General features: G+C 35.3%; 1 non-coding gene across 1 annotated transcript; it reads left to right on the top strand.

Moving 5' to 3' along the window:
• The first annotated feature begins 10,471 nt into the window (after nt 1-10,471).
• On the top strand, nt 10,472-10,579 carry LOC111556984. The gene has a single exon (XR_002736698.2). It is a non-coding gene; the product is annotated as a U6 spliceosomal RNA (small nuclear RNA).
• Nucleotides 10,580-11,197: the final 618 nt, after the last annotated feature.

Here is an 11,197-nt window from a genome sequence, read left to right as displayed (position 1 = left end):
GCAGAGAGAGAGGGAGGCACAGAATCTGAAGCAGGCTCCAGACTCTGAGCTGTTCGCACAGAGCCCAACACAGGGCTCAAACTCAGGAGCAGTAAGATCATGACCTGAACCAAAGTTGGACACTCAATCGACTGAACCACCAGGTGCCCCTATGGTTATAGTTTTATTGCTTAAACTCAACATCATTTTTATCACAGAATGACGAGGATACAAAGATGCAGTTTCATGATATCAGCAAGGAAGAAAGAATAGCACAATGATCTTCAGATGAGACATGTTTCTGATTTTGTATTTATCTAAGAAGGATAAGTACAAAATACCTTTGGTGGAAGCATTAGGGAACCTACAGATTAACAGACTGGGAAATTATTAGAGGTTAGAAAATGAAAGGTAGACCAGAAGACTCATGAGATAATAAAGGGTAAAAAATGGACTGTAAGCCAGCAAAGGCAGCGAGGATTTCATGGCTTAATATTATAGAGACAAAAAGAAAAAAAAAGTGCCAGAGAGAAGTGAACTATCCATTCTTTGCCTCTTTTATGTGCAATCATTTCTGCACTTATAATCATCCCAGAAGTTGTAGCTAAGAAACCTACAAGGAAACGCAGTGGGTGGGGTTTGGAAGTCTTACATTGCTAGAGAAGAGAATTGGAATACAAAAACGTCTAAATAATAAGGGTAAACACCATAAATTGTCTATTGAGTCTCTTAGAGGATTGCATTGTATCAGTGGAGACTAATCAGAAAAACAACGATCCTAAAAAAATTGAAACACACGAAGTGCTCAGTCTCTGATCAAATTGAGGATATCTAACTACTGTTCCACATGCCTGTTAGAGAATAGGATAAGTTTTACCTCAGGGAAGATATCTAGAACTTCTATAATTCCTTGTGGAAAGTATACGGTAATCCATGGAAAATTTCCAGGGATCAGTACCTACAATTATAGGTTATATATAGGCAATATAACCAGAGTCATAGAAAACCCAGATCTAGGAGTTTCCAGATTATGGACTAACATAGACAGCTATGATAAATATATTCAGGAAAATAGAAGAAAATTTCACCAGAGAGTAGGGAGTTAGAGATAAATGAGAATCCTACAAATCCTAGAAATTAAAAATAAGATGATTGTAATAAATTAACAAAATATTTTATACCACCGAAGAGAGTGCTTGTTGACTGGAAAATAGATCAACAGACTAAAGTAAAGCGAGGAAGAAATTCTTAAAAGATATAAAACATGGAGTAATGCAGTATCTGTTAACTAGAGTCCCAGAAGAGTAAATAAAAAGAGTAAGGCACAAAAAGCATTTGAGAAAGTAACTGATGAGCTTTCAAAACTGATGAGCGATCTTAAGTCAAATACAGAGAAGTGCTATGACCCCACCACAAATAAGATAAATAAAAGAAAAATCTTACTCAGACACTGCAATATAACTAATAAAAACCAAAGCCAAGATAAAATGCTAAAAAGTGCAAGAGAAAAAGATTTATTACCTACAAAGGAATAACAATAAGACTGACATTTAACTTTTCAACAGTATCATGGAATCAAAATATACTGAATGATATTACCAGAGTGATTTACAAAACTACAATGAGATACCATCACCTCACAACAGTCAGAATGGCTAAAATGCATACAGGTTTCCACCTAGAATACTATGAACATTGAATATACTCAAGATGGAAATTGAACTAAACACAGGAACTAAACACAGGAAGAGCAATATAAAGGTAATTCTACAGATTAAAGATCATAACATTATACTATGAAGTACTTTCTATCAGTACATTTAAAAGTTTAAAATAAGTGGAAAATATTAGTGAAACATAATTCAACAATAATGTCACTAGAAGAAATACAGATTTATTAGATATATAAATTTAATATGTAATCAATTTTTTCTGGTATTTATTTTCCCCCCTCTGGCACATAGTTGTTAACACAATATACACAGAGTAGTGTCTCCTTCATGCTCACCAGCTCCAATCAGTTTAGTATCATAAATCTAATAGACCACGGGGGCATTCTGTGGAAGGAAAGACATTCAAAGTTCCAAATGGACTCAATTACAACCTACAACTAGAGAACTGATATATTGCTAAGGAGGACAGTGAAGGTATAATGCTGGACTTGCCAGCTAAAGTAAACTGCTTTTGGTGGTCTTTTAAAAAAGGCATAGAGAAAAGGTATGCCCCAGGTGAAGAAACAAATGTCACAAGATACACTGATTTGCCTCAGCAATGAAACGTAACTGGAACAGTAACTTCACTTGGAATCACCACCAGATAAAGTTGACAATAACCTACTGTCATTTCTAAGGCCCAGCTGTCTTCTGCAAAGGCCAAAATAAGTGAGTTCAATCAGAATGTGATGGGAATCACCACTCCTGCCTCTGACAAATTCTTGATGGTGGCAATAATCTCTGAATTCCTTCCATGAAAATGATATTACTCTGTTTTAACTCTTTTCTGAGTAGAAGTAGTTCCTGTGGCTTTCATTTAGCCCTTCCTGTTGGGACTAGAGTGAGGCAAGCAAGAAACTTAGTGCACAAAATTTAAAATAACACTCATTCTCAGAATGATGCATATTTCTCCTTAAATATTGTTTCCTAGGCTGCTTATTTATCTTGCTCTAGTTCCTGGCCCTGCATCAAGCCTTCATTCCACTGCCCAGAAGAAGACTGTGCAGATTCTGTCAGTGGCTAAGCATGCTTATTGTAAGTAGGCATTTTGCAACAGTGGGTCCTGACACCAAATTATTCCCTATGAGAGAGTTGAGTGAAAACTGTATTGTTCACCTGATGTCCACAAGGTTCTGTTCTGACTTGTGGAGCAGTAACTATTTGGATCTCTACAATTAGTGTCAGTTCAGAGTCCGTGTCCAGAAATATACTGATTATTTTCCCTTCCCGAATGTGCCAAGTGAGGTACCACCTTGGGAAATGGCTGTATATGCATTTTTAAAGTTGTGCAAGGAAGATAGTATAAATTGCTGTCAGTGTAGAAGGTTCTTTTCTTTTTTTTTTTATTTTTTTTTCAACTTTTATTTATTTTTGGGACAGAGAGAGACAGAGCATGAACGGGGGAGGGGCAGAGAGAGAGGGAGACACAGAATCGGAAACAGGCTCCAGGCTCTGAGCCATCAGCCCAGAGCCTGATGCGGGGCTCGAACCCACGGACCGGGAGATCGTGACCTGGCTGAAGTTGGACGCTTAACCGACTGTGCCACCCAGGCGCCCCTAGAAGGTTCTTTTCTTAAGGGGACATGGCCTCCCCTTCATCAAGAGGCTTGAGGTCTATCAATTAAGCCTGGAAAATGAGAGATGTGACTCCCTATTTTGATGATTCAAGTGAGACCCCCTTCTCAGTAGACCTAGAGATTTCCTGCTTCCACAGATCAAATAAAACTTCAACAGACTAGCATTTCAGTTCTTCAGACACTATGATCAGATAGCTCATACCAAACATCTCCAAGTCAGAGGGATTTTTCCACTCCTTTGAATCAGTTATCCATTACAGTAACCATGTCCACCTTAACTTTAGGGATCATGTGACAACAATCAATCCCTTTTACCCAATGACCATATCATCCCAATAATAATTATTATGAAAAATAATAGTTATTAACTTTACTAAAATATTAGGGTCAGATTAAAGCTTTCAAGTTATCAGCCACCACTGTTCCTTTTATTCACATCAAATTCTGAATTTGTCTACAACAGAGAATACAAAAGAAATACAACACATTTAGTATTTAAGCAAAAGCTCACCAACCTATATCAATCTGGAAAAGTTCAATGTGTGTTAGTGTACAACCTGAATTGGGAATCCTTTGGGAAGTAAGCCTGTTCCATTGTTTTACCTCACATTAAACAACTACATACTACTCTGCTGACTTCTATCAATCCATGGGTGTCTTGTTTTTATTTAGATCAACATGTTTATTTTCTCACTATTACAGTAATTTTTTATGTTATTTTATTGTATTTTTTTAAATTACTGATTTTATAAATTACACTGTGCGCACACACACACACACACACACACACACACACACACACAGATGCTTAAAACACTACAGGTGCATAGAGTTTACAAGAACGGCCACTCTGACTGCAGCTGAGGTACACATGCCTACATACCTTTATAAATTACGGAAGCATAAAAATCCTCCCAACTATAATGAAACATATGGAAATGTTTTCCTTAGCGTGAAAATTTCTACTGAAGCTATTCTCCTGCCAGCCCCTTTTTCATGATATAATTTTTGTCAGAGTTTGTTAAATGAACATTTTATTAAAATGAATTATATAAGTAACTTTTAACTGAATCTTATGGCTTTTAAAACTCTCCTAATAAAGTTTGTCACTCAAATTTTTTAAAAGATCTGGAATTGTGTAAAAGTATTAAACTACATACATTTATACTGTAAGTGCATCAGGTTGTAAAATTTACCCATTAAATATATTACATATAATATTGGGTACAAATTTATTATTAAGAATTTTTTTGTGTAAAAACATTTAAATAATACTCATACAACTACTCATAACTTCAAAATAATCAGAACATTGATATTATATAAGCAAAACTTTCTGATGACAATAAAGCCTTTATCAATGAATCCATGCATGCAATTCATATATTCACAAAGTCAAATGGTACATTTAAAGGTTTTACACCATTTAAACATCTGTTTAATATAACTGAGGCATGAATCCCATATAAATATAACTGAGGCATAAACCCCATTTGGTCTATCCTACCCAATATTAAAAAATAAATATATATTACATAATATACAATATAATGCAAATTATATAATACATATTATATAATATATTATATGTTACATATAACATATATTATAGATTGTATATACTAAAGAAAGAATATGTATTCTATATTAAAGAAACAAAGAAAGAAAGAGAAAACAAAAAAAGAGAAGAGAATGGGAAAGAAGAGGGAGGAAGGAAGAGAAAAGGAGGGAAGGCAGAAAGAAAACAGTATTTACTCTTGCAGTTCAGAACCTAAGTTCTGATAACAATACTGGCTCCATTTTCTCAGATTTTATCTAAAGCTCTTGAATTACAGGATATGCACAATTCTCTTTGTAGTATATCAAATTAAAAAGAAAAAAATCCTGTGGAGATTTAAATTGAAATTGAAATGCAAACATAAATATACATTTTAAAATAAAGTACTTTGAAACCATTTAAGAAAAAACAAATTCCCATTTTTTTCTCATTCAGTGACAATATATTTTAATGTGTTCAATGAAATAAATAATCACAAATCCACATACTTAATATTAACTTACTCCCTCAGTGAAATAAAATATACCCCAGTCAAAATGTTAACGCAAGTAAAATACCTCAACTATGACAGAAAACCAAACAATTTGTGTATTTTGAATTGCTGAAGTAACAAACTGAAAACCAAAAGAAGATACAGATCGATCTCTCTCTCTTTCTCTCTCTCACACACACATACACACATCTGTGCACACGCACATGCACACATCTGATAGGCAGGACCTGTAACTGACTAATTAACTAGCTATATAGTAATATCACCTCCAGATCTTCCTAATTCACTGTTGTAAAATCAGTTCTCTGTTTTTGTTATTTCGGTGAAATTCTCATGTATTAAATAAAAATAACTCTATATAATAAAATACACAATTTTTAAGGTTATTTATTTATTTTGAGAGAGAGAGAGAGAGAGAGAGAAAGAGTGCAAGCAGAGGAAGAACAGCGAAGCTCCGCACCAGCAGCAAGGACCCCAACATGGGGCTTGAACTCAAGAACTGTGAGATCATGACCTGAGCCAAACCAAGAGTCAGATGCTTAACCGACGGAGCCATCCAGGTGCTCCTAAAATATACAACTTTAATTTTGTAAATACTGCAAACTTCAAATTTTTTTCTTGTTCATTACCACAAGTGATTGTGACCATTTCAAAAGAAAAAGAGATTAGAAGTTGATAAATGTAAGTTAAAGGCCTGCTTCTACTTTGTCAGCTGTATCATCCTTAAGAAGTCATTTTGCATCTTGAAATTCAATTTTCTCAATTAAAAATAGGAATCACAGTAATTCTTTAAAATGCCTACTTCAAAGGGTTACTGTGGAACTTAATTATTAACACTCACTAATACTCCCTCACTTACTAGTACTAAACTGATTTCCTGACCTATATCGTGTTAGGGCCTGGAACAGTTTCAGGTGCTGCTCTGAGAACATCTGTGCATACCCCGGTCACATTATTGTTATCTTCTCTCCCTGCTTTGTAATGAAACCCTTCCTAGGTACCCAAAACCATTGTTTTTGTTTGTTTGTTTGCTTGTTTGTTTGTTTGTTTTAAATACTGTGTTTCCTTAGCACCAACTTGGGCAACATGTTTGACACTTGATTGCAGTTTCATCAATAGGATATTCAGGGAACTTTTTTTTAAACCTCTTAACAGAATTTGGACGTATCTTATATTCATTTTGTGCTCCTTGTAACACTGAGGGCCTAATAGGCACTCACTAAACATAAAAATGGGCAAAACTGAAATAAGTAAATTTCCAATAGTATAGTATATAATATTTTACACAATACAAATTCTGACACTAGTTTATATTGAAAGTTATTCCATGTACTTTGTACTAATTAAAAGCTATTCTATGTACTAACATACTAATAATATTATACCATGATATACCATTATACCAAAGAAGCTTTTTAAAGCTTCTTTGAAGACCATTCTCTACAAGTCTCTTGCATTTTTGCATGTCTTGTCAACAGAATCACTGACTGCCTTTTTCGGCACAAGTTTTCCAATGATGTTTGTAGAGTGAAAGCCTTTGAAGACGAAAATAAAGTCTCTCTCCAGAGAAGTATATTTAACTGCTGATTATAAAAAAAAAAATCAGGTGTTCTAAGCTTAGGTTTCCTCTCTTCATCTCACCCAAGAGATGCATGAGAAATGAACTATTCTCATTTCTATCCTAAATCTCTTGCATTCTGCCACCACCTACAGACTACCTTGTTATCTTGTCATTAGGTAAAATTCTCCAACTTTCACAGTCCTTGATAAAGTCTATGTTCAATATGCTATTTTTCAATAAGCAGAAGCATAAAGTCAATCATAGAATTTTAAAATGAGATAACATGGAGATCAGTTTTCCAACTCCCTTATATTACAAGTGAAAAACTTGAATTTTAAAAAATAATTGGCTTTCTTAAGTTCATGGTGTGCTAATAGGAAGGTAGAGACTAAATCCTAGATTTCATAATTCCTGTCAATGATATTTTTCTGCATAATTACAGACTGACATCTAATACACATTTAAACTTGCTTACTATAACTCTGAAGTGTAGCTTGTTTCTGTCCACTTTTTCTGAATGAGTTTATGAGCCCTGTATTAACCTTCACTAATTGATACTGTACAACAATCTTATCTCAGTGCTTTAAAACAGTTTGGTTTTGTGTTGTTTTATCCCGTAAAACTCATGAGTATAGTGGAAGTGCTTTGACTCCGATGGGTTGTCCAGACCTTGGGTCTGGTAAGGGTTGGCTCAGCCTCATGGGAGGCTTAGATTTGTTCCCAATGGATTGGGTTTGACTTCAGTTTGCTTACCTAGGCTAACCTTTATGTCTCTTCTCATTTTCATTTCATAATCCAGGCTGAAAGGGATTTACCATGTGGGACATGCCATTACAGAAAAGGACTAAGCAAGAATAATCAGAAAAAAACTTTTAAATGCACTCATATTAGCAATGGTCACATGTGCTCAAATTCCATTGTCCAACACAGTTCATACAACCAAGACGAAAAGTTCATAAGCAAAGACAATAGAATGAGAAAGCACAGAAAGGGTAGGAGGAAATAAATGATTGCAACAATTGGGTAAAATTTTAAAAAATACCATATACACACCCAAGATTTTAACTATGATTTTACAATTCATACAGAGGAATACATCCTTTTTAGATGTAAATTTAAATGAGCTTTGACCACACAGAGCAGTGAATAAACTAAAAGCATTGGAAGTTCATTTGACTGAGTTGCAAGCATATGCCTCTCATGTATCTGCATGCCTATGAGTGGAGGCAGTGACTCTCTTTATTCCAAACTATTTTTACAAGGATAGTTAAATAGCAAACAGTGTTGGAAAATAAGAGACAGTGTCTGAGACCCAAGCTGGTTTGTATGTTTTCTAGTATAACAAAGATAACCACCCTCTGGGCAAAGGTCAGGCCAATTACCTATTATAAAAGAGTCATCTCCCCAGAATACATGGTTCCTCCCCTTTAATTCAACCCACTGCATGTGCAGGCATCAGGCAGTCCCATCTGCGTCACCCCGTGGAATTGGAACATACAAGAACAGGCCCAAGTACAGATATTCTGACCATTGATGTACTATGATTAATAATCTATTGTCTACAACTCAAGTTTCTCAGGTTTTCTACTGTCATCCATGAAAATGCAATAGGCTACCTTGTCAGTGAGAAAGTAGAGTAAAATCTCATACACTTCACTGTTGTTGACAACTGTAAGTGCCTCTATAAATTCAAGGTTGTTCTCAGCTACAGAAAACGTCAGCACAGCGCTGGTCATGTTAGTTTCTGAGATGCTGCACTCTCCACACAGGCATGGATTCTTTGTTTTTCCTCATGTTCACTCTGTACATAAGCTCACCATCCAATTTTAGAAAATATAAACCACTGAGAGAAGGAATCACTTTGCTTCCCATGACTAAATGTATAAATCCAAACTTTTCTCCTTCCCTTATGTTTCCCTTTTACCTCATGTTCAAATGAAAGAAATATTCCATTTTCTGTGTCTTTCAGTTCCTCTCCCTGATCTTTCTCAAAAGCATTTGCACATTTTATTAGGATGCTCTAGCCATTTAAAACAACAAGAAAAAACTCCTTTACTGAATTTTCCATCCTAACCACAATCCTTAACTATACAATGTACCTTCACACAGGTATATATTTTAAAAAGGTTGGTTAATTAGCCTTCTGAATTTTATCATCTTTTGATGATTCTTGAATCCACCCTCAGCCATGCAACAAAAATCTTCTCTGTTAACATTAATAACTTATAGGACAACATAACCAATTCATATCACATGATTTCTAAATTGTATTTCTCATAAACACTGACCACTTAAAACTTGACTCCTCCCTCTTAAGACAGTTTCTACTTTTTGTATTATGACCTTATACTATCCTGGTATTTCTGCTACTTCATTCACTGCTCTGTTTCATTCATTGTTTCCTCTTCATTTACTAGACCATTTAAGAGGAAGATCTTTAATACATAATCATATGAACGCTTCCAACTCTATCTTTTCTTATTTATTGAAGTCACCAACTGTTATGCCTTCATATTACATTCTCATAAACAATAAAGGAGTGATCCAGCTAGTTTCTCTATATCCTTACCTGCATTTGGTGTTATCCCTGTTTCTTACTTTATCCATTCTGATAAATTTTTAAAAATTTATCTATTTTTAGATAGAAATCCTTTGCTGTATATATGGATTGCAAATGTTTTCTCTTAGTATGTAGCTTGTGCTTTCATTCTCTACACAGGGTCTTTTACAGGTAACAGTTTTGAATTTTGATGAAAAACAACTTGTCAATTTTCTTTTTATCCACCATTCTTTTGGTGTCAAGTCAAAGAACTGTTGACTAGCTATAGTTCCCAACCATTGTCTCTGAAATTTTTGGCAAAAATTATTATTTTATATTTTATATCAGTGAAATGAACAAGACAGAGTGGGCTGGGGCTAGACAGCATCTCACTTCTCCTATCATTTTTGTTGTTCCCATCTGGAAGCTGAGCCTACCTGCCTACACTACAGCAAGGTGGCAGTGTGAGCTACCCTGTCCTCCCCGCTCCAGTGCTGTCAATTAGATCCAATGGCAAGCTGACCCTACATCCATTGGGAGGCAAAGAATTGGTGCCTGTGGTGCCTCATTTTGGGGAGGGAAGTGGAGAAACCAAAGAAATTCCACTCTACCCATTTGCAGCCAGGCATTTTGAGTCAGCACTGAGGTGGAGTCAAATGGAACCAGCTTCCTGCTGAAAATGCATATGCACCCAGCCCTCAACTAAACCTTAATAGTAAGACTACTCATTAAAAAATAAGAATACCTCAGATAAAGAGAGAGGAAATACTTATGGCAATTATATTTTATTTTATTTTTTAAGTTTTTAGGTTTATTTATTTTTGAGAGGGAGAGAGAAAGAGACAAAGAGAGCGAGCAGGGGAGGCAAAGAGAGAAAGGTAGAGAAAGAGAATCCCAACCAGACTCCATGCTGTCAGCACAGACCCCAATGCAGGGCTCGAACTTATGAATCACGAGATCATGACCTGAGACAAAAACCAAGAGTCGGATGCTTAACCAACTGAGCCACCCAGGTGCACCAAGGCAATTCTGTTTTAAAAGTAAGGATAATAGTGCTTGCATTGTTAGCACATATACTAAAACTGGAATGACACAGAGAAGATTAGCATAGCCTGTTTACAAGAAAAAAAAAGTGAGAATAATAAAGGTAACTGAATGTAAATAAAATTTCTACACTTCACTCTAAGTAGTAAAATGTTTTTTTGTTTTGTTTTGTTTGAGAGAGAGATGGAGAGAGCATGAGCAGAGGAAGGGCAAAGAGAAAGGGAGAATCTCAAGCAGGCTATGGACTGTTGGCAAAGAGCCTGACAAGGGGCTCGATCTCATGAAACATGAAATCATGACCTGAGCTGAAACCAGAGTGGGACACTTAACTGACTAAGCCACCCAGGTGCCCCAGAAGTAAAATTTTTCTATCAGTGGATTGTGATAAGTTTTATCTGTCTGTTTTAATAACCAAAGGAGCCAGTAAGAAAATGATATAAAACAATATACTCAATACTATAAATAAATCGAGATAGAGTTCTACCAAAAATACTCAAGTAACTCACAGTAAGGCAATAAAAGGGAAACAGAACTGAGAACTAGAAAAAAAACAAACAGAAAGCAACTAATAAAATGACAGATTTAAGTCCTAGCATATTAATAATTACATTGAATATGATGGTTAAATATAGATCCAACTATATTTCATCTACCAAAAACTCATTTCAAATACAATGATACAGTTATACTGAAAGCAAAAGGATAGAAAATGATCCATCATTCGGGTATTACTT

This window comes from Felis catus, chromosome A1 (assembly GCF_018350175.1).
Source record: "Felis catus isolate Fca126 chromosome A1, F.catus_Fca126_mat1.0, whole genome shotgun sequence".
NCBI classification, from domain to species: Eukaryota; Metazoa; Chordata; class Mammalia; order Carnivora; family Felidae; genus Felis; species Felis catus.
This window is presented reverse-complemented; position numbering and strand designations above follow the sequence as displayed.